Raw genomic sequence first — 23,214 nt, 5'->3', positions numbered from 1 at the left:
GCAGCTCAGCGGTTTCTCGTCCCTGATTGGTGCAAAAATCTATTACAAGAGAATACTAGCCTATTAAATGTCATTGTCGTCAATAATATATATATTTTTTAATCTGTAGTTAGTAGTAGTTTCAAAAGTTTAGGCTTACACGATCTCGTGATATTACACCCATACGTCAAACAAATGCATAAGCATGCACACAGTAGCCAGTAGGTTCAATATCAGGTTATTCTGTTGTGGAAGGAAAGGGATCCTAGTCCGTAATTATATATTTGTACTGTACGAGGAGAGATTTGCACTTATGGTGCCTCATTTCTAGAACATTCTTTCATTATAGAGTTTATTATATTCATTAATGCTATCTGCATTAACTATGACAGTCACCGTTCCATTCATTCACCACTCTCGCAGAATAAAAGTATTTCTTTACATTATTATTAACAAGTTTCTAGTTAATTTCATGGTGTGTCCTCTGGGTGCTAAATCCCAACATCTCTCGAAGAACTGTTCAGTGTCCATACCATCAATCTCAAAATCTTAAAAGGTTGTGAACAGATCACCTCTCACTCTTCACTTTTCTAAAGTGGGGAAAATTAAAGCTTCCAGCCTTTCCCTGTAATTTAGCTCTTTTATATCTGGTCACATTTATGTTGCCCTCATTAAGACCTTTAAGGACTTTGTGCTTCTTTAAGTGTAGTACCAAACCTGAGAAGCTTTTTCAAGTTTTGGCCTTTAGAATATAAATAGATCGTCAAATATTTCCTCCATATTATTGAAAGCTTTTCTGATATTTGATAGCAGACAGTTAGGGGTGATATGATATCAGCTCCCAAATCCTCACCCAGGCGAATCTAGAAGCTTATTCCCTGCCAGGTGGTACTCATATTGTCATATTGAGGCAATCCATTGTTTTCACCCTTCTTCATTTCAGGCTGAATTTCATGAACCATGTTTCAAACAAACTCTGGGATCTGTATAGGTCCCCATGTAAACTGATGCAACGCTTCTTGCTTTTTAACCTTCCCTCATGATTTTTGTATCATTAAAAATATTTACAAAGGATTCCATACCTTGAGGTTAAATCATTGATATAGACTGAGGAGAGTAATAGTCCTAGAACTGAACTCTGTGGCACTAGTTAGTCATCTCATTTCATGTGGAAAAGATTCCTCTAACATGATTCCTTGTTCCTTCCAATCATAGGAGTTTTACCATTATTCCAGCCAGGTGATCCAGCTTCTTAATCTGCCTCTTATGTGATACAGTATCAAATGCTTTCTGATATTCTAGATACAAACAGTCCACCCAGCTTTCCCTTTTGATCAGGAGCAAGCTGACTATTTCACAGAACTCTTTAAGGTTAGTTACACATGACCTGCTTTCCCTAAAACCATTGATGTCTCTCACTTAGAAAAATTTCTTATCCATTGAAAGCCATCCACTTGCTTTCTAATAGTCTTTCTTCTGAACCTCACACACCACATTCCTTAGTGAAAATGGTCTGTAATTCAATACCTGTTCCGGCTCTTCTTTCTTGTAAATAGGTATGACATTTGCCTTTTTCCATTCCCTTTGCATATTACCTCTCTCAAGTGATATATTGGACAGTAATTCAATTGGTTTCTCCAGGGGATCTGCACACATCTTTAGCACATATGGTGAAATTTCATCAGGACCATGAACCTTGTATGGGTCAAGTCCTTTTTATATTATGTTAACTTCTAAATATCTCAAGGATTTCCAAAATCTCCTCTCCACGCCATTTCTTCCTGTGTAAAAACACTTTTGAACCTGTAATTTAGTTCTTCACATACCCTTCCATCATCCTCTACAATATTTCTTTCTGAATCTCCTAGCTGCTCCTTGACTGACAACTGAATCATAATGAAATAAAAAAAATTTTGATTTTCACCTGCGTAGTTCACAATATTCTTTTCAAAGTTTCTTAACCTGCTTTACTCTATCTGTGCTTGCTCTGTCATACCTTGCAAATGCTATCCAGCTAAAGTTGTCATTTAACTACTGCACATCTCATAGCTCATTTGCATTGACATCTTTTATTAAACCCCTACATACAACAGCATTCCAGTTCGTTTTGTCCCATGCATGCCTTTCACTCTCCTGTTTGTTCAGGCCCCAATTGCTAAAAATCCTTCTCTCCATCTTTCCATATCCATTTTGGTCTTCTTGTTCTTGCTCCCTTCACTTTTGACACATATACCCTCTTTGTCAACTTTTCCTCTTTCCATGCTATCCCATGCTATCATACACTCTCCATGTAAACTCCCTATCTTGCTATCCTGCATTCTTTCCACATGCCCAAACCACCTCAAAGTATTACATTTCACCCATTCTACCACTTGACAATTTATTGCCTTTGTATTATCTCCCATACTGCATCTCTCATACACCCCCTCATTTCTTTGCTCATTCTACCTAGTCATACAGCATGCTCCTCTCAGATAGCTCTTTTCCACAGCCTTTTTCTATTAAGGGACCTGATGACTCATCTACCCTGTTCTGCTCTCTCCCTATCTCTCCTTCCACATCACCAAATTGAAAGAAGATTGCTCATAAAAACTTAAATTTTCTCACCTCTTCCAGTCTTTCTTCTCCCATATCTTTAACACAGTTTATTATACTTTCCCCTTTCACTTTATAGGATTTTGCAAAATCTTTACTTTTACTCTGTTTCTTCATCACTAATGGAAAACAAACTGTTCATATACACAAACACCAGAGGTTACCTATTACCACCACCACTTGATTGGCTGTCTGAAACATCCCCTCTCCATGATTGATTGCAGTCAACGAATCGGGTGAGAAACCTCTGGTGTATACATAGAGCTTGCTTTTTAATGTTTATGTTATTCTTTCTGAGGAAGCTCATGAAATGTTAAAAAATAGTGTTTCACAATCGTGTGTTTCATCACTCCACCCTTCCACTCATAGGGGAGAAAGAATACTACCCACATATTCCCATGTCATAGAAGGTGACTAAAGGAGGCGGGAGCAGAGCTGGAAACCCTCCCCTTCTTGTTATGTCAATTTCAAAAAGGAGTAAAAGAGGAAGCAGTTAAGCAGGGAGTGCTCATCCTCCTCCAAAGTTCAGATTGGGTGTCTGAATGTAACCAAGATGAGAAGAAAGAAGTAGGTAGTATGATTGAGAAGAGAAACCTGGATGTTCTGGCTCTGAGTGAAATGAAGCCCAAGGGTAAAGGGGAAGAATGGTTTGGAAACGTCTTGGGAATAAAGTCAGGGGTTGGTGAGAGGACAAGAGCTAAGGATGGAGTAGCACTACTGAAGCAGGACCTGTGGAAGTGTGTGATAGAGTGTAAAGAAGTAAATTCTTCACTGATGTGGGTAAAACTGAAAGTGCATGGAGAGAGAAGGGTGATTATTGGTGATTATTTCCATTGTACACCTGGTCATGAGAAGAAAGATCATGAGAGGCAAATGTTTTGGGAGCAGCTGAGTGAGTTTGTCAGCAGTTTTGAAGCATGAGACTCAGGTATTAGCGATGGGTGATTTAAATGTAAGGGCGAGTAATGTGGCAGTTGGGGGTGTAATTGGTATACATGGGGTATTCAGTATTGTAAATGGAAATTGATCTGTATGTTGAAAAAAGACTTGTGATTTGGAATACCTGGTTTAAAAAGAGATATACAAAAGTATAAGTATGTGCATAGGAGAGGTCAAAGGGCATTATTTGATTGTGTGTTAATTAATAGGCATGGAAAAGAGAGACTTTTGGGTATTAATGTGCTGAGAAGGGCAGCTGGTGAGATGTCTGATCAGTGTCTTGAGGCAGCAAAGGTAAAGATTTGTAGATGTTTTCAAAAAAGAAGGGAAAATGTTGAGGAGAAGAGAATGGTGAAAGTAAGTCAGCTTGGAAAGGAGACTTGTGTTAGGAAGTACCAGGAGAGATTGAGTGTAGAATGGCAAAAAGTGAGAGTAAATGAAGTGTGGGGAATGGGTAAGGAATGGGATGTATCTTGGGAAGCAGTGATGGCATGTGCAAGAGATGCATGTGGCATGAAAAAGGTGGAAGTGAGCAGATTAGAAAGGGTAGTGAGTGGTGGGATGAAGAAGTAAAGTTATTAGTGAAAGAGAAGAGAGAGACTTTTGGTCAATACTTTGCAAGGAAAGAGTGCAAATGCCTGGGAGATGTATAAGAGAAAGTGACAGAAAGTCAAGACGAAGGTGCAAGGGTTGAAAAAGAGGGCAAATGAGAGTTGTGGTCTGAGGAGTGTCATTAAACTTAAGGGAAAATAAATAGATGTTTTGGAAGGATATAGATAACATGCGTAAGACTAGAGAACAGATGGGAACATTTAATACGAAAGGTGGTTGACTGAGTTGATTGGCCAGTAAGGATATTCAGTGTATGTATGGACCATGATGAAGTGCCAGAGGAGTGGCAGAATGCATGTACAGTGCCATTGTACAAAGGCAAAAGGGATAAAGGTAAGTCTTCAAACTACAGAGGCAAAAGTCTGTTAAGTATTCCTGGAGGGTTTAGATTGAGAGAGTGAAAGCAGGTACAGAGCATCAGATTGGGGAGGAGCAGTGTGGTTTTTGAAGTGGTAGAGGATGTCTGGATCAGGTATTTACTTTGAAGAATATATTTGAAATACTTAGAAAAACAGATGGATTTGTATGTAGCATTTATGGATCCAGAGAAGGCATATAATAGGGTTGATAGAGATGCTTTGTGGAAGGTATTAAGAATATATATGGTGTCGAAGGTACGCTGCTAGGAGCGGTGATGAAGTATTTATCTAGGGTGTAAGGCATGTGTACAAGTAGGAAGAAAAGAGAGTGATAAGTCCCCACTGAAAGTCAGTCTGTGGCAGGGGTGTGTGATATCTCCATGGTTGTTTACTCTGTTTATGGATGGGGTGGTTAGGGAGGTAAATGCAAGAGTTTTGGAGAGAGGGACGAGTATGCAGTCTGTAGGGGATGAGAGAGCATGGAAAGTGCCAGTTGTTGTTCACTGGTGGCTGAATCCAGTCAGAAACTGCAGAAGTTGGTGACTGACTTTGGAAAAGTGTGTGAAAGGAGAAAGTTGAGAGTAAACGTGCATAAGAGCAAGGTTATTAGGTTCAATAGGGTTGAGGGACAAGTTAATTAGGATGTAAGTTTGAATGGAGAAAAATGCAGGAAGTAAACTCTTTTAGATATCTGGAAGTGGACTTAGGAGTCATAGGGTGCGAAAGGGGGCAAAGGTTCTGGGAGCGATGAAGAATGTGTGGAAAGAAAGTTATCTCAGAGAGCATAATTGGCTGATGTTTCAAGGAATAGTAGTTCCAACAATATTATATGGTTGCAAGGCATGGGCTATAGATAGGGTTGTACAGAGGAGGGTGGATGTGTTGGAACTGAAATGTTTGAGGACAATATGTGTAAGGTGGTTTGATTAAGTAATGAAAGGGTAAGAGAGATGTGGTTTGATTGAGTAAGTAATGAAAGGGTAAGAGAGATGTGTGGTAATAAAAAGAGTGTAGTTGAGAGAGCAGAAGAGGGTGTGTTGAAATGGCTTGGACATATGGAACGAATGAGTGAGGAAAGGTTGACAAAGAGGATATATGTGTCAGAGGTGGAAGGAACAAGAAGCAGAAGTCCAAGTTGGAGGTGGATGGAAGGAGTGAAAAAGATTTTGAGTGATTGGGGCCTAACATACAAGGGTAAGAGACATGGAAGTAATAGAGTGAATTGAAACGATGTGGTATACTGGGGTCGATGTGCTGTCAATGGACTGAACCAGTGCCTTTAAAATGTCTAGGATAAACCATGGAAAGGTCTGTGGGGTCTGGATGTGGATATGGAGCTGTTGTTTTGGTGCAGTACACATGACAGCTGGAGACTGAGTGTGAAAGGATGGGGTCTTTTCTGTCTGTTTCCTGGTGCTACCTTGCTGATGCAAGGGGTGGCAATGCTGTTTCTTATGGGGTGGGGTGGTGCTGGAAATGGATGAAAGCAAGCATGAATATGTACATGTGTTTATATATCTGTGTATGTGCATGTATATGTATGCATATGTGTATATGTGTATGTTCATGTATGTATATGTACATGTATTCCTATGAGTCCACGGGGATAATGAAACATGATAAGTTCCCAAGTGCACTTTCGTGTAATAATCACATCATCAGGGGAGACACAAGAGAGAAATATAAGTTAGTTGATATTAATCGAAGAGATGAAGCTAAGACGCCATTTGGTAAACATGTGATTGTCCAAAACATACAATGAGCGTTCATAAACTTATCATTTTACAAATTTTATCAACAAGAAAGTTATCTAATTTGTATAAACCATCACTAATATTAAGATTATAATTCTTTGTGTATTTAATAATAGAAGATTCAATGATATTTCTCTTGGTAATAGAGTTAGAGCTAATAACTGAGATGGCGTTACTCCGGTCAATGCAATGATCATAGTTTTTAACGTGATTAAACAAGGCATTTGATTCTTGACCCGTTCTTATACTACATTTATGTTGCTTAAGTCTAACAGAGAGATCCTTACCAGTCTGACCAACATAAAATTTATCACATTATCCACAAGGCATTTTATAGATGCATCCAAGAGAATTTTCTGGTGAATTCCTGATTAAGATATTCTTTATAGTATTATTGTTGCTAAAGGCAACATGTACATTAAAGGATTTAAGCAACATGGGAAGCACAGTGAAATTATTATTAAAAGGGAGAACTAAAAGATTCTTGGTGTCAATGGGAGGTTTGGGCTCAACTCTATATAAAATGATTTCTTTGCTAACTTGAGGGATTTATCAATGAAAGATCTGGGGTACTTTAACTTCGATCCAATAAAATATATCTTCTCAAACTCATCATCAATAAACTCTGGACTGCAAATACGTAATGCCCTAAGGAACATAGATTGAAATGATAATTTAACTCTGTCATGTTGAGATGAGTAATAATGAATATATGAGCATACATTGGTGGGTTTTCTGTATATGCTAAACTTAAACTTGTGTCCTTGTCTATGGATCATGCAATCTAAAAATGGTAACATACCATTATTTTCATTTTCTACAGTAAATTTGATGGAAGGTACTAAATTGTTAAGTAAGGGGAGAAACATTTGTAAATTTTCATTTGTTGGCCAAACACAAAGAACATCATCTACATACCTAAACCAAATTGCATTAGAAGGTAAGATATCCTTTAGTAATTTTGTTTCAAAAAATTCCATATAAAGATTACTTAGTAAAGGTGAAAGAGGGTTACCCATTGCCACAATTTTATCAGTTCAATGAAATTAGACTTTAAAACAGGTAAATGAATATCATCCAAGACATCAAATAAATATTCTAAAAGGTCATCAACTGGAACTTTAGTGAAAAGTGAGGAAACATCAAAGCTAACTAGTTTAAAATCAAAATCAACATTGATATTGTTTAGCTTGTTGACTAAATCTACATTGTTCATATTAGAATTTGATACCTTGCCCACTAAAGGGCTTGATAAAGAAACTAACCATTTTGACAATTTATATGTGATGGAGCCTACTGAACTCACTATAGGTCTTGCTGGAAAATTCTGTTTATGTGTTTTGATAAGTCCATACATATATGGCAATGAAGGGGACAAAGATGACAAACTTTTGATAAGAGAAATGTTACCTTTCAACAACTTCATTTCTTTATTGAAATGAGAATTAACTGCTTCTAAGAGATTTTTACTAAGTTTAGAATATGTTGTGTCATCATTTAGAAGTTCATTCATTTTAGATAAATAGTTACTTTTGTCTAAAATCACAACAGAGTTAGACTTATCTGCTTTAGTAATATGTATATCCTTGTCTTTTTTTAAGGTGTTAATAGCTCTTATGAATCTTTTAGGGCAATTAGCTTCCACTGGTTTTGACAAACTGGCATACACTAAACCTTTACAGATATTAATTTCATCATTACTTAAATTAATGTATTTTTCTAAATTACAAAAAGACTTTGTGACATCAACACAGCTGGCTTCCCTGTTAGGGCACACAAAACTTAAACCATAGCCTAATGCACACAAGGAATCTTTATCTAGTAGTTTATTAGACAGGTTTACCACAAAAGATGGGTTTGTGTTCTTGGTCCAGTCGCTGTTTTCAATAAGATGGTCCAACTTACAGTTTAGTGACACTTGTAGCCTATTGCATTCTATCCTTAATTAATCATAGCACATGTATGTGCATTTTTATATAGATATGTGTATATGAGTGGAAGGGTCATCCTTCATCTGTTTCCAGTCGCTACCTCGCTGATGCGGAAAATGGCTATCAGGTTTAATAATAATGAAAAAAAAATAAGTACCTTAATCGAAGCACCTCACACCACATATTTTCCTCAAACATTTCATTTCTAATAATAATAATATTAATAATAATAATAATAATAATAATAATAATAATAGATAGAGATGCTCTGTGGAAGGTATTAAGAATATATGGTGTGGGTGGCAAGTTGTTAGAAGCAGTGAAAAGTTTTTATCGAGGATGTAAGGCATGTGTACATGTAGGAAGAGAGGAAAGTGATTGGTTCTCAGTGAATATAGGTTTGCGGCAGGGGTGTGTGATGTCTCCATGGTTGTTTAATTTGTATATGGATGGGGTTGTTAGGGAGGTGAATGCAAGAGTTTTGGAAAGAGGGGCAAAAATGAAGTCTGTTGTGGATGAGAGAGCTTGGGAAGTGAGTCAGTTGTTGTTCGCTGATGATACAGCGCTGGTGGCGGATTCATGTGAGAAACTGCAGAAGCTGGTGACTGAGTTTGGTAAAGTGTGTGAAAGAAGAAAGTTAAGAGTAAATGTGAATAAGAGCAAGGTTATTAGGTACAGTAGGGTTGAGGGTCAAGTCAATTGGGAGGTAAGTTTGAATGGAGAAAAACTGGAGGAAGTAAAGTGTTTTAGATATCTGGGAGTGGATCTGGCAGTGGATGGAACCATGGAAGCGGAAGTGAATCATAGGGTGGGGGAGGGGGCAAAAATCCTGGGAGCCTTGAAGAATGTGTGGAAGTCGAGAACATTATCTCGGAAAGCAAAAATGGGTATGTTTGAAGGAATAGTGGTTCCAACAATGTTGTATGGTTGCGAGGCGTGGGCTATGGATAGAGTTGTGCGCAGGAGGGTGGATGTGCTGGAAATGAGATGTCTGAGGACAATGTGTGGTGTGAGGTAATTTGATCGAGTAAGTAATGTAAGGGTAAGAGAGATGTGTGGAAATAAAAAGAGCGTGGTTGAGAGAGCAGAAGAGGGTGTTTTGAAATGGTTTGGGCACATGGAGAGAATGAGTGAGGAAAGATTGACCAAGAGGATATATGTGTCGGAGGTGGAGAGAACGAGGAGAAGTGGGAGACCAAATTGGAGGTGGAAAGATGGAGTGAAAAAGATTTTGAGTGATCGGGGCCTGAACATGTAGGAGGGTGAAAGGTGGGCAAGGAATAGAGTGAATTGGATCGATGTGGTATACCGGGGTTGACGTGCTGTCAGTGGATTGAATCAGGGCATGTGAAGCGTCTGGGGTAAACCATGGAAAGTTGTGTGGGGCCTGGATGTGGAAAGGGAGCTGTGGTTTCAGGCATTATTGCATGACAGCTAGAGACTGAGTGTGAACGAATGAGGCCTTTGTTGTCTTTTCCTAGCGCTACCCCGCACACATGAGGGGGGAGGGGGATGGTATTCCATGTGTGGCGAGGTGGCGATGGAAATGAATAAAGGCAGACAGTGTGAATTGTGTGCATGGGTATATATGTATGTGTCTGTGTGTGTATATACATTTGTACATTGAGATGTATAGGTATGTATATTTGCGTGTGTGGACGTGTGTGTATATACATGTGTATGGGGGTGGGTTGAGCCATTTCTTTCATCTGTTTCCTTGCGCTACCTCGCAAATGCGGGAGACAGCGACAAACCAAAATAATAATAATAATAAATAATAATAATAATAATCAGTATATGATGTAGAGGGTAAGTTGCTAGAAGCAGTGAAAAGTTTTTACCAAAAATGTAAGGCATGTGTATGAGTAGGAAGAGAGGAGGGTGACTGGTTCCCAGTGAATGTCAGTTTGCAGCAGGGGTGTGTGATGTCTCCATGGGTGTTTAATTTGTTTATGGAGTTTTGGAGAGGGGGCAAGTATGCGGTCTGTTTTGGATGAGACGGCTTGGGAAGTGAGTCAGTTGTTCTTCGCTGATGATACAGCGCTGGTGATGGATTCGGGTGAGAAAATGGAGGTTGGTGACTGAGTTTGGTAAAGTGTGTGAAAGAAGAAAGTTGAGAGTAAATGTGAATAAGAGCAAGGTTATTAGGCTCAGTAGGGTTGAGGGACAAGTTAATTGGGAGGTAAGTTTGAATAGAGAAAAACTGGAGGAAGTGAAGTGTTTTAGATATCTGGGAGTGTACTTAACTGCAGATGGAACCATGGAAGTGGAAGTGAGTCATAGGGTTGGGGGAGGGAGCAAAGGTTCTGGGAGCATTGAAGAATGTGCGGAAGGCAAGAACATTATCTCGGAGAGCAAAAACAGGTATGTTTGAAGGAATAGTGGTCCCAACAATGTTATATGGTTGCGAGGCATGGGCTATAGATAGGGTTGTATGGAGTTGTTGGAAATGAAATGTTTGAGGACAATATGTGGTGTGAGGTGGTTTGATCGAGTAAGTAATGAAAGGGTGAGAGAGATGGTGTGGGTGTGGTTGAGAGAGCAGAAGAGGGTCTGTTGAAATGGTTTGGACACTTAAGAGAGAATGAGTGAAGAAAGATTGATAAAGAGGATATATGTTTCAAAGGTGGAGGGAACAAGGAGAAGCGGGAGACCAAATTGGAGGTGGAAGGATGGAGTGAAAAATATTTTGAGCGATCAGGGCCTGAACATACAGGATGGTGAAAGGCGTGCAAGGAATAGAGTGAATTGGAACGATGTGGTGTACTGGCGTTGATGTGCTGTCAATGGATTGAACCAGAGCATGTGAAGCGTCTGGGGTAAACCATGGAAAGGTCTGTGGGGCCTGGATGTGGAAAGGGAGCTGTGGTTTGGGTTCATTACACATGACAGCTAGAGACTGAGGGTGAACGAAAGTGGCCTTTTTGTCTTTTCCTGGCGCTACCTCGCTGGGGTGTGTGTGTGTGTATGTGTGCTATTTCATGTGTGGTGGGATGGCGACAGGAATGGGTAAAAGCAGCAAGTAAAAAGTATATGCATGTGTATATATGTATGTATACATTGAAATGTATATGTATGGATATGTGCATGCATGGGCGTTTATGTACATATATGTGTATTAAGAGGTTGGGCTATTCTTCATCTGTTTCATTGTGCTACCTCGCTGATGCAGGAAACAGAGGTCGAGTATAATAAATATGAATAAAAAATTATGTTAATAATAATAATATATATATTTTTTTATTATTTTGCTTTGTCGCTGTCTCCCGCAATTGTGAGGTAGTGCAAGGAAACAGACGAAAGAAATGGCCTAACCCACCCCCCTACATATGTATATACATACACATCCACACACGCAAATATACATACCCATACATTTCAATGTACACATATATATACACACACAGACACATACATATATACACATGCACACAATTCACACTGTCTGCCTTTATTCATTCCCATCGCCACCTCGCCACACATGGAATAACATCCCCCTTCCCCCTCATGTGCGCGAGGTAGCGCTAGGAAAAGACAACAAAGGCCCCATTTGTTCCCACTCAGTCTCTAGCTGTCATGCAATAATGCCCGAAACCACAGCTCCCTTTCCACATCCAAGGCCCACAGAACTTTCCATGGTTTACCCCAGACGCTTCACATGCCCTGATTCAATCCACTGACAGCATGTCGACCCCGGCATACCACATCGATCCAATTCTCTCTATTCCTTGCCCGCCTTTCACCCTCCTGCATGTTCAGGCCCCGATCACTCAAAATCTTTTTCACTCCATCTTTCCACCTCCAATTTGGTCTCCCACTTCTCCTCGTTCCCTCCACCTCCGACACACATATCCTCTTGGTCAATCTTTCCTCACTCATTTTCTCCATGTGACCAAACCATTTCAAAACACCCTCTTCTGCTCTCTCAACCACACTCTTCTTATTTCCACACATCTCTCTTACCCTTACATTACTTACTCGATCAAACCACCTCACACCACATATTGTCCTCAAACATCTCATTTCCAGCACATCCACCCTCCTGCGCACAACTCTATCCATAGCCCATGCCTCGCAACCATACAACATTATTGGAACCACTATTCCTTCAAACATACCCATTTTTGCTTTCCGAGATAATGTTTTCGACTTCCACACATTCTTCAAGGCTCCCAGGATTTTCGCCCCCTCCCCCACCCTATGATTCACTTCCGCTTCCATGGTTCCATCCGCTGCAAGATACACTCCCAGATATCTAAAACACTTTACTTCCTCGTTTTTCTCCATTCAAACTTACCTCCCAATTGACTTGACCCTCAACCCTACTGTACCTAATAACCTTGCTCTTATTCACATTTACTCTCAACTTTCTTCTTTCACACACTTTACCAAACTCACTCACCAGCTTCTCCAGTTTCTCACATGAATCAGCCACCAGCGCTGTATCATCAGTGAACAACAACTGACTCTCTTCCCAAGCTCTCTCATCCCCAACAGACTTCATACTTGCCCCTCTTTCCAAAACTCTTGCATTCACCTCCCTAACAACTCCATCCATAAACAAATTAAACAACCATGGAGACATCGCACACCCCTGCCGCAAACCTACACTCACCGAGAACCAATCACTTTCCTCCCTTCCTACACGTATACATGCCTTACATCCTCGATAAAAACTTTTCACTGCTTCTAACAACTTGCCTCCCACACCATATATTCTTAATACCTTCCACAGAGCTCTATCAACTCTATCAAATGCCTTCTCCAGATCCATAAATGCTACATACAAATCCATTTGCTTTTCTAAGTATTTCTTACATACATTCTTCAAAGCAAACACCTGATCCACACATCCTCTACCACTTCTGAAACCACACCGCTCTTCCCCAATCTGATGCTCTGTACATGCCTTCACCCTCTTAATCAATACCCTCCCATATAATATACCAGGAATACTCAACAAACTTATACCTCTGTAATTTGAGCACTCACTCTTATCCCCTTTCCCTTTGTACAATGGCACTATGCAAGCATGGCGTGGGCTATGGATAGAGTTGTGCACAAGAGGGTGGATGTGCTGGAAAGGAGATGTTTGAGGACAATCTGTGGTGTGAGGTGGTTTGTAAGTAATGTAAGTAATGTAAGTAATGTAAGGGTAAGGGAGATGTGTGGAAATAAAAAGAGCATGGTTGAGAGAGCGGAAGAGGGTGTTTTGAAATGGTTTGGTCACATGGAGAGAATGAGTGAGAAAAGATTGACCAAGAGGATATATGTGTCAGAGGTGGAGGGAACAAGGAGATGTGGGAGACCAAATTGGAGGTGGAAAGATGGAGTGAAAAAGATTTTGAGTGATCGGGGCCTGAACATGCAGGAGGGTGAAAGGCGGGCAAGGAGTAGAGTGAATTGGATCGATGTGGTATACCGGGGTCAACGTGTTGTCAGTGGATTGAATCAGGGCATGTGAAGCATCTGGGGTAAACCATGGAAAGTTGTGTGGGGCCTGGATGTGGAAAGGGAGTTGTGGTTTCGGGCATTATTGCATGACAGCTAGAGACTGAGTGTGAACGAATGGGGCCTTTGTTGTCTTTTCCTAGCGCTACCTCGCACACATAAGGGGGGAGGGGGATGGTATTCCATGTGTGGTGAGGTGGCGATGGGAATGAATAAAGGCAGACAGTGTGAATTGTGTGCATGGGTATATATGTATGTGTCTGTGTGTGTATATATATGTGTACATTGAGATGTATAGGTATGTATATTTGCGTGTGTGGACGTGTATGTATATACATGTGTATGGGGGTGGGTTGGGCCATTTCTTTCGTCTGTTTCCTTGCGCTACCTCGCAAACGTGGGAGACAGCGACAAAGCAAAATAAAGAAATAAATAAGTAGGAGAGATGGCCAGAGAGTGTTATTGGATTACGTGTTAATTGACAAGCGAGCGAAAGAGAGACTTTTGGATGTTAATGTGCTGAGAGGTGCAACTGGAGGGATGTCTGATCATTATCTTGTGGAGGCTAAGGTGAAGATTTGTATGGGTTTTCAGAAAAGAAGAGTGAATGTTGGGGTGAAGAGGGTGGTGAGAGTAAGTGAGCTTGGGAAGGAGACTTGTGTGAGGAAGTACCAGGAGAGACTGAGTACAGAATGGAAAAAGGTGAGAACAATGGAAGTAAGGGGAGTGGGGGAGGAATGGGATGTATTTAGGGAATCAGTGATGGATTGCGCAAAAGATGCTTGTGGCATGAGAAGAGTGGGAGGTGGGTTGATTAGAAAGGGTAGTGAGTGGTGGGATGAAGAAGTAAGAGTATTAGTGAAAGAGAAGAGAGAGGCATTTGGACGATTTTTGCAAGGAAAAAATGCAATTGGGTGGGAGATGTATAAAAGAAAGAGACAGGAGGTCAAGAGAAAGGTGCAAGAGGTGAAAAAAAGGGCAAATGAGAGTTGGGGTGAGAGAGTATCATTAAATTTTAGGGAGAATAAAAAGATGTTCTGGAAGGAGGTAAATAAAGTGCGTAAGACAAGGGAGCAAATGGGAACTTCAGTGAAGGGCGCAAATGGGGAGGTGATAACAAGTAGTGGTGATGTGAGAAGGAGATGGAGTGAGTATTTTGAAGGTTTGTTGAATGTGTTTGATGATAGAGTGGCAGATATAGGGTGTTTTGGTCGAGGTGGTGTGCAAAGTGAGAGGGTTAGGGAAAATGATTTGGTAAACAGAGAAGAGGTAGTAAAAGCTTTGCGGAAGATGAAAGCCGGCAAGGCAGCAGGTTTGGATGGTACTGCAGTGGAATTTATTAAAAAAGGGGGTGACTGTATTGTTGACTGGTTGGTAAGGTTATTTAATGTATGTATGACTCATGGTGAGGTGCCTGAGGATTGGCGGAATGCGTGCATAGTGCCATTGTACAAAGGCAAAGGGGATAAGAGTGAGTGCTCAAATTACAGAGGTATAAGTTTGTTGAGTATTCCTGGTAAATTATATGGGAGGATATTGATTGAGAGGGTGAAGGCATGTACAGAGCATCAGATTGGGGAAGAGCAGTGTGGTTTCAGAAGTGGTAGAGGATGTGTGGATCAGGTGTTTGCTTTGAAGAATATATGTGAGAAATACTTAGAAAAGCAAATGGATTTGTATGTAGCATTTATGGATCTGGAGAAGGCATATGATAGAGTTGATAGAGATGCTCTGTGGAAGGTATTAAGAATATATGGTGTGGGAGGCAAGTTGTTAGAAGCAGTGAAAAGTTTTTATCGAGGATGTAAGGCATGTGTACGTGTAGGAAGAGAGGAAAGTGATTGGTTCTCAGTGAATGTAGGTTTGCGGCAGGGGTGTGTGATGTCTCCATGGTTGTTTAATTTGTTTATGGATGGGGTTGTTAGGGAGGTGAATGCAAGAGTTTTGGAAAGAGGGGCAAGTATGAAGTCTGTTGGGGATGAGAGAGCTTGGGAAGTGAGTCAGTTGTTGTTCGCTGATGATACAGCGCTGGTGGCTGATTCATGTGAGAAACTGCAGAAGCTGGTGACTGAGTTTGGTAAAGTGTGTGAAATAAGAAAGTTAAGAGTAAATGTGAATAAGAGCAAGGTTATTAGGTACAGTAGGGTTGAGGGTCAAGTCAATTGGGAGGTGAGTTTGAATGGAGAAAAACTGGAGGAAGTGAAGTGTTTTAGATATCTGGGAGTGGATCTGGCAGCGGATGGAACCATGGAAGCGGAAGTGGATCATAGGGTGGGGGAGGGGGCGAAAATTCTGGGAGCCTTGAAGAATGTGTGGAAGTCGAGAACATTATCTCGGAAAGCAAAAATGGGTATGTTTGAAGGAATAGTGGTTCCAACAATGTTGTATGGTTGCGAGGCGTGGGCTATGGATAGAGTTGTGCGCAGGAGGATGGATGTGCTGGAAATGAGATGTTTGAGGACAATGTGTGGTGTGAGGTGGTTTGATCGAGTAAGTAACGTAAGGGTGAGAGAGATGTGTGGAAATAAAAAGAGCGTGGTTGAGAGAGCAGAAGAGGGTGTTTTGAAATGGTTTGGGCACATGGAGAGAATGAGTGAGGAAAGATTGACCAAGAGGATATATGTGTCGGAGGTGGAGGGAACGAGGAGAAGAGGGAGACCAAATTGGAGGTGGAAAGATGGAGTGAAAAAGATTTTGTGTGATCGGGGCCTGAACATGCAGGAGGGTGAAAGGAGGGCAAGGAATAGAGTGAATTGGAGCGATGTGGTAAACCGCGGTTGACGTGCTGTCAGTGGATTGAATCAGGGCATATGAAGCGTCTGGGGTAAACCATGGAAAGCTGTGTAGGTATGTATATTTGCTTGTGTGGACGTGTATGTATATACATGTGTATGGGGGTGGGTTGGGCCATTTCTTTCGTCTGTTTCCTTGCGCTACCTCGCAAACGCGGGAGACAGCGACAAAAAAAAAAATAAATAAATAAATAAATAATCTTTTCATATCTGATCACTGTTTTTTGCACTTGTGAGGTAACACCAGGAACAAACGAAGAAAAGCCACATACACTCACATTCATTAACTGTCCATTGCCATGCACCAAAACCACAGCTCAGTATCCACAATTAGGTCCCACAGCCCTTTCCATGGTTTCCCTCAGCTGCTTTCCATACCCTAGTTCACTCCATTGACAGCACATCTACCCCTGTATACCACATTGCTCCAATTTACTCAAAACCGTGATACACGACTTTCACCTTCCTGCATAATACGGGACCTGATCAATAAAAACTATTGTTACTCCATCCTTCCATCCTCATTCATTCTCTCCATATGTCCGGACTACTTCAGCACACCTTCATCTCTCTCAATTACACTCTTTATATTACCACACATCTCTCCTACCTTGTGTTACTTACTCAAACATTTCATTTCCAACACATCTACCCTCCTCTACACATCCTCATCTACAGCCCATGCCTTGCATCCATAAAACATTGTTTGAATCACTATACCCTCAAAAATACACACTTTTTACCCTTCAAGATTATAACCTCTCATTCCACACATTCTTCTGGGCTCCCAGAATCTTCACCCCCTTACCCACCCTATGAGTCATTTCTGCTTCCATTATTCCATTTGTTGCTATGTCCACTCCCAGATGTCAAAAATACCAAAGGCTTCGATAATCTTTATCTTAGCAGCTGCTTGAGGCTTGATTCATCTGAGTTCACTCTTAGTAGTAAATACAAACTCTTGGGCAAACATTTTACCTTGAATGAGGCAAAGTACTTTTTCTTCAACAGGATCATTAGCATATGGAATGATTTACCAATTAGAGTGGTTGAAAACATTACCATACAAACCTTAAAGAAAAGACAATAAATGTTTCATTCAAGTCCATGAATGACATTTGTGCCTCTTTATTTACATAAAAAATTGTCATGTTCATATCTTTGAAACATCTGTATTCCTTTCTATTCTTACTCCACTAATCTGCAACTTTCTGACATTTTCCACTATTACAAACAACCTCAAAAGGACCCACTAGTCTGTTGCTGCATTAATGCCTTACATTTTTTTTTCAGGAGTTATCAAATATGTCCACCACAACCTCCTCTGCCACTTAGCATTGGACCAGGCCAATACAAAGGTATTGGTATCATATCTTGCATCCAATTTTACAAATAAAGAAAACCCCATGTCCCAAATCCAGTTTCTTTGATAAAAAAGGAGAATGTTCTTCAACAAGTTGACATAGAAGGTGAAGACATGATATCTGCAATAAACGGAATGAAGATAAACAGAATAGCAGGCCCTGATAAGTTTTATCCAAGGACAGTTAAAGAAGAGATAAATGAAATGGTCAAGCCCTTTCCTGCCCTGTTGAATGAGTCACTTGCTATGGACAAAATTCCAGAAGAATGGAAGTTTACCATCACCAAAGTACGAAAATGGTAATGTCACTGTCCAGAAAATACAATCCAATTTGTCTTACATCTGTAGCTGAAAAACTTATGGAAAACCATTATTTGAGATACAATTGCAAACTTATACTTTATGTTATCTGATACAGGACAGCCAACTGAGGCTCTAATAAAAACCATCTCATTAGTGCTATGTTACATATATTTTTTTTTATTATACTTAGTCGCTGTCTCCCGTGTTAGCAAGGTAGCGCAAGGAAACAGATGAAAGAATGGCCCAACCCACCCACATACACATGTATATACATATTTTTTTTTATTATTATACTTTGTCGGTCTCCCACGTTAGCGAGTTAGCTCAAGGAAACAGAAGAAAGAATGGCCCAACCCACCCACATACATGTCCACACACGCACATATACATACCTATAAATTTCAAAGTATACACATATATATATACACATACACAGACATATACACATGTACATAATTCATACTTGCTGCCTTCATCCATTCCCGTTGCCACCTCGTCACACATGAAATGACAACTCCCCGCATGCGCGTGAGGTAGTGCTAGGAAAAGACAACAAAGGGCACATTCATTCACACTCAATCTCTGGCTATCATGTATAACACACCGAAACATAGCTCCCTTTCCACATCCAGGCCCCACAAAACTTTCCATGGTTTACCCCAGACGCTTCACATGCCCTGGTTCAATCCATTGACACCACGTCGACCCCGGTATACCACATTGTTCCAATTCACCCTATTCCTTGCACGCATTTCACCCTCCTGCATGTTCAGGGCCCGATCGCTCAAAATCTTTTTCACTTCATCCTCCCACCTCCAATTTGGTCTCACACTTCTCCTCGTTCCCTCCACCTCTGACACATATATCCTCTTGGTCAATCTTTCCTCACTCATTCTCTCCATGTGACCAAACCATTTCAATACACCCTCTTCTGCTCTCTCAACCACACTCTTTTTATTACCACACATCTCTCTCAGCCTTTCATTACTTACTCGATCAAACCACCTCACACCACATATTGTCCTCAAACATCTCATTTCCAACACATCCTCCGTCTTCCGCACAACTCTATCTATAGTCCACGCCTCGCAACTATATATACATATGTATTATTTTTTTTTATTATACTTTGTCGCTGTCTCCCGCGTTTGCGAGGTAGCGCAAGGAAACAGACGAAAGAAATGGCCCAACCCCCCACATACACATGTATATACATACGTCCACACACGCAAATATACATACCTACACAGCTTTCCATGGTTTACCCCAGACGCTTCACATGCCTTGATTCAATCCACTGACAGCACGTCAACCCCGGTATACCACATCGCTCCAATTCACTCTATTCCTTGCCCTCCTTTCACCCTCCTGCATGTTCAGGCCCCGATCACACAAAATCTTTTTCACTCCATCTTTCCACCTCCAATTTGGTCTCCCTCTTCTCCTCGTTCCCTCCACCTCCGACACATATATCCTCTTGGTCAATCTTTCCTCACTCATTCTCTCCATGTGCCCAAACCACTTCAAAACACCCTCTTCTGCTCTCTCAACCACGCTCTTTTTATTTCCACACATCTCTCTTACCCTTACGTTACTCACTCGATCAAACCACCTCACACCACACATTGTCCTCAAACATCTCATTTCCAGCACATCCATCCTCCTGCGCACAACTCTATCCATAGCCCATGCCTCGCAACCATACAACATTGTTGGAACCACTATTCCTTCAAACATACCCATTTTTGCTTTCCGAGATAATATTCTCGACTTCCACACATTCTTCAAGGCCCCCAGAATTTTCGCCCCCTCCCCCACCCTATGATCCACTTCCGCTTCCATGGTTCCATCCGCTGCCAGATCCACTTCCAGATATCTAAAACACTTCACTTCCTCCAGTTTTTCTCCATTCAAACTCACCTCCCAATTGACTTGACCCTCAACCCTACTGTACCTAATAACCTTGCTCTTATTCACATTTACTCTTAACTTTCTTCTTCCACACACTTTACCAAACTCAGTCACCAGCTTCTGCAGTTTCTCACATGAATCAGCCACCAGCGCTGTATCATCAGCGAACAACAACTGACTCACTTCCCAAGTTCTCTCATCCCCAACAGACTTCATACTTGCCCCTCTTTCCAAAACTCTTGCATTTACCTCCCTAACAACCCCATCCATAAACAAATTAAACAACCATGGAGACATCACACACCCCTGCCGCAAACCTACATTCACTGAGAACCAATCACTTTCCTCTCTTCCTACACGTACACATGCCTTACATCCTCGATAAAAACTTTTCACTGCTTCTAACAACTTTCCTCCCACACCATATATTCTTAATACCTTCCACAGAGCATCTTTATCAACTCTATCATATGCCTTCTCCAGATCCATAAATGCTACATACAAATCCATTTGCTTTTCTAAGTATTTCTCACATACATTCTTCAAAGCAAACACCTGATCCACACATCCTCTACCACTTCTGAAACCACACTGCTCTTCCCCAATCTGATGCTCTGTACATGCCTTCACCCTCTCAATCAATACCCTCCCATATAATTTACCAGGAATACTCAACAAACTTTTTTTTTTCTTTTAAACTATTCGCCATTTCCCGCGTTAGCGAGGTAGCGTTAGGAACAGAGAACTGGGCCTTTTTTGGAATATCCTCACCTGGCTCCCTCTGTTCCTTCTTTTGGGAAAAAAAAAAAAAAAAAAAAAAAAAAAAAAAAAACGAGAGGGGAGGATTTCCAGCCCCCCGCTCCCTCCCCTTTTAGTCGCCTTCTACGACACGCAGGGAATACGTGAGAAGTATTCTTAATCCCCTATCCCCTATTACTTATACCTCTGTAATTTGAGCACTCACTCTTATCCCCTTTGCCTTTGTACAATGGCACTATGCACGCATTCCGCCAATCCTCAGGCACCTCACCATGAGTCATACATACATTAAATAACCTTACCAACCAGTCAACAATACAGTCACCCCCTTTTTTAATAAATTCCACTGCAATACCATCCAAACCTGCTGCCTTGCCGGCTTTCATCTTCCGCAAAGCTTTCACTACCTCTTCTCTGTTTACCAAATCATTTTCCCTAACCCTCTCATTTTGCACACCACCTCGACCAAAACACCCTATATCTGCCACTCTATCATCAAACACATTCAACAAACCATCAAAATACTCACTCCATCTCCTTCTCACATCACCACTACTTGTTATCACCTCCCCATTTGCGCCCTTCACTGAAGTTCCCATTTGCTCCCTTGTCTTACGCACTTTATTTACCTCCTTCCAGAACATCTTTTTATTCTCCCTAAAATTTAATGATACATAAACATATACCCAAGCCTGAGCCATGTACCCAGTTTATCAAACAACCCCTAGCAGTGGATGAACAGGTGGGTTGACTGTAGACCGACTGCTGCAACCAGGATTCAAACCCATGGCTCAACCCTGGGTGGCCTGTGAATGCATCATAGTCAGGTACACTAACTGTTACACCATGGAGGTTCATGTAGAGTACCATCTCATAATAAACTATGCTCGGCTTGGTTGTCGATGAAATTGCCCATAACTGACAAATCAGCTTGATTTCTTTGATGATAAAAGTAAAGCAGTTGATGTCAGCTATCTATATTTTCAAAAAGCACTCAATAAGGTGCCACATTAAAGGTTACTACCAAAAATTAAGTCACATGGCATTAATGGGGTTATGCTTTGGTGGTTAGGAAACTGATCGACTGGCCGTAAACAAAGAGTTGTCATTAATGGTCAAGCCTCAGAATAGTTTAACATGTGAAGTGCCAGAAGGATCAGTCTTAGGACTGGTTCTCTCCTTCATTTATATTGATACTAATTATGGGTTGCACTGTAAGATATCAAAATTCAATATCGAAATGGAAATGGGAAATAAATCTACAAATGAACTTGAACATCTATAGCTTCAAACTAACATAGACAGATTGATGGACTGGGCTCATAGGTGGCAAAGTTTTACATAGTAATAAAAACGAATCAGGGCATGTGAAGCGTCTGGGGTAAACCATGGAAAGTTGTGTGGGGCCTGGATGTGGAAAGGGAGCTGTGGTTTCGGGCATTATTGCATGACAGCTAGAGACTGAGTGTGAACAAATGGGGCCTTTGTTGTCTTTTCCTAGTGGTACCTCGCACACATGAGGGGGGAGGGGGATGGTATTCCATGTGTGGCGAGGTGGCAATGGGAATGAATAAAGGCAGACAGTGTGAATTGTGTGCATGGGTATATATGTATGTGTCTGTGTGTGTGTATATATATGTGTCCATTGAGATGTATAGGTATGTATATTTGCGTGTGTGGACATGTATGTATATACATTGTGTATGGGGGTGGGTTGGGCCATTTCTTTCGTCTGTTTCCTTGCGCTACCTCGCAAACGCGGGAGACAGCAAAAAAAAAAAAAAACGAAAAGGCAAGTACAGTATGAATGTTGTTGAACTGCCTCACTAACATCTGGATTACTGGCATTCTGTCCAGAAACATAAAATCTCTCCGTGTCATATGTAACACGACAACATTTAACTCACGAAGCTCATTCTTCGTAACTCTATATTTTCCTGCGGTGAACACTATGTGTTAGCCCTCTCTTTTGACAAAATGATAGGAGCAGTAGATAGTAGTGGTAGGTACGAACATTTAGGTGGGATTATTTAATAAACACATCAGGTAGAAGCATTAGACAGAGGCAGACATTAGATACATTAGATAGGAACTTCTGCAAACACTGCACTAGACTTGCCATCTGCCAGTGGCCTGTTAAGGGTGAGGCACGAAAGGCTAAGAAGCGGCACTGGAGTTCTTTAGTTATGGAGACTGTTGTCATGGCCACGCATTTGAGGGAGTTCCACCATTCAAGGGCTAAAATTAGGCTGGATAAATTAATATAAAGACTGCTCCAGATGACAAAATCTCACTGTGGGTACTTGCTTTGTAATAAGTGGGTATTCTTCAAGTTCTGAAGGAGAGAGAAATAATAATATAGTAAAAAAGGTCTACAACATATTTACTGTATCTTTAACACAGGTGTGCGAGGTATAGACCTGCATAGATGTATTACCGTTTTCATTATGAGTGTGTAATAATGAA

General features: G+C 40.9%; 1 long non-coding RNA gene across 1 annotated transcript; it reads left to right on the top strand.

The window, feature by feature from the left end:
• The first annotated feature begins 4 nt into the window (after window positions 1–4).
• On the top strand, window positions 5–18,246 carry LOC139757992 (uncharacterized). Its single transcript, XR_011714747.1, has 2 exons — window positions 5–200; window positions 17,706–18,246. It is a non-coding gene; the product is annotated as an uncharacterized lncRNA (long non-coding RNA).
• The last annotated feature ends 4,968 nt before the right edge of the window (window positions 18,247–23,214 follow it).

Source organism: Panulirus ornatus, chromosome 29 (genome assembly GCF_036320965.1).
Source record: "Panulirus ornatus isolate Po-2019 chromosome 29, ASM3632096v1, whole genome shotgun sequence".
In the NCBI taxonomy this organism is placed as follows: domain Eukaryota; kingdom Metazoa; phylum Arthropoda; class Malacostraca; order Decapoda; family Palinuridae; genus Panulirus; species Panulirus ornatus.
This window is presented reverse-complemented; position numbering and strand designations above follow the sequence as displayed.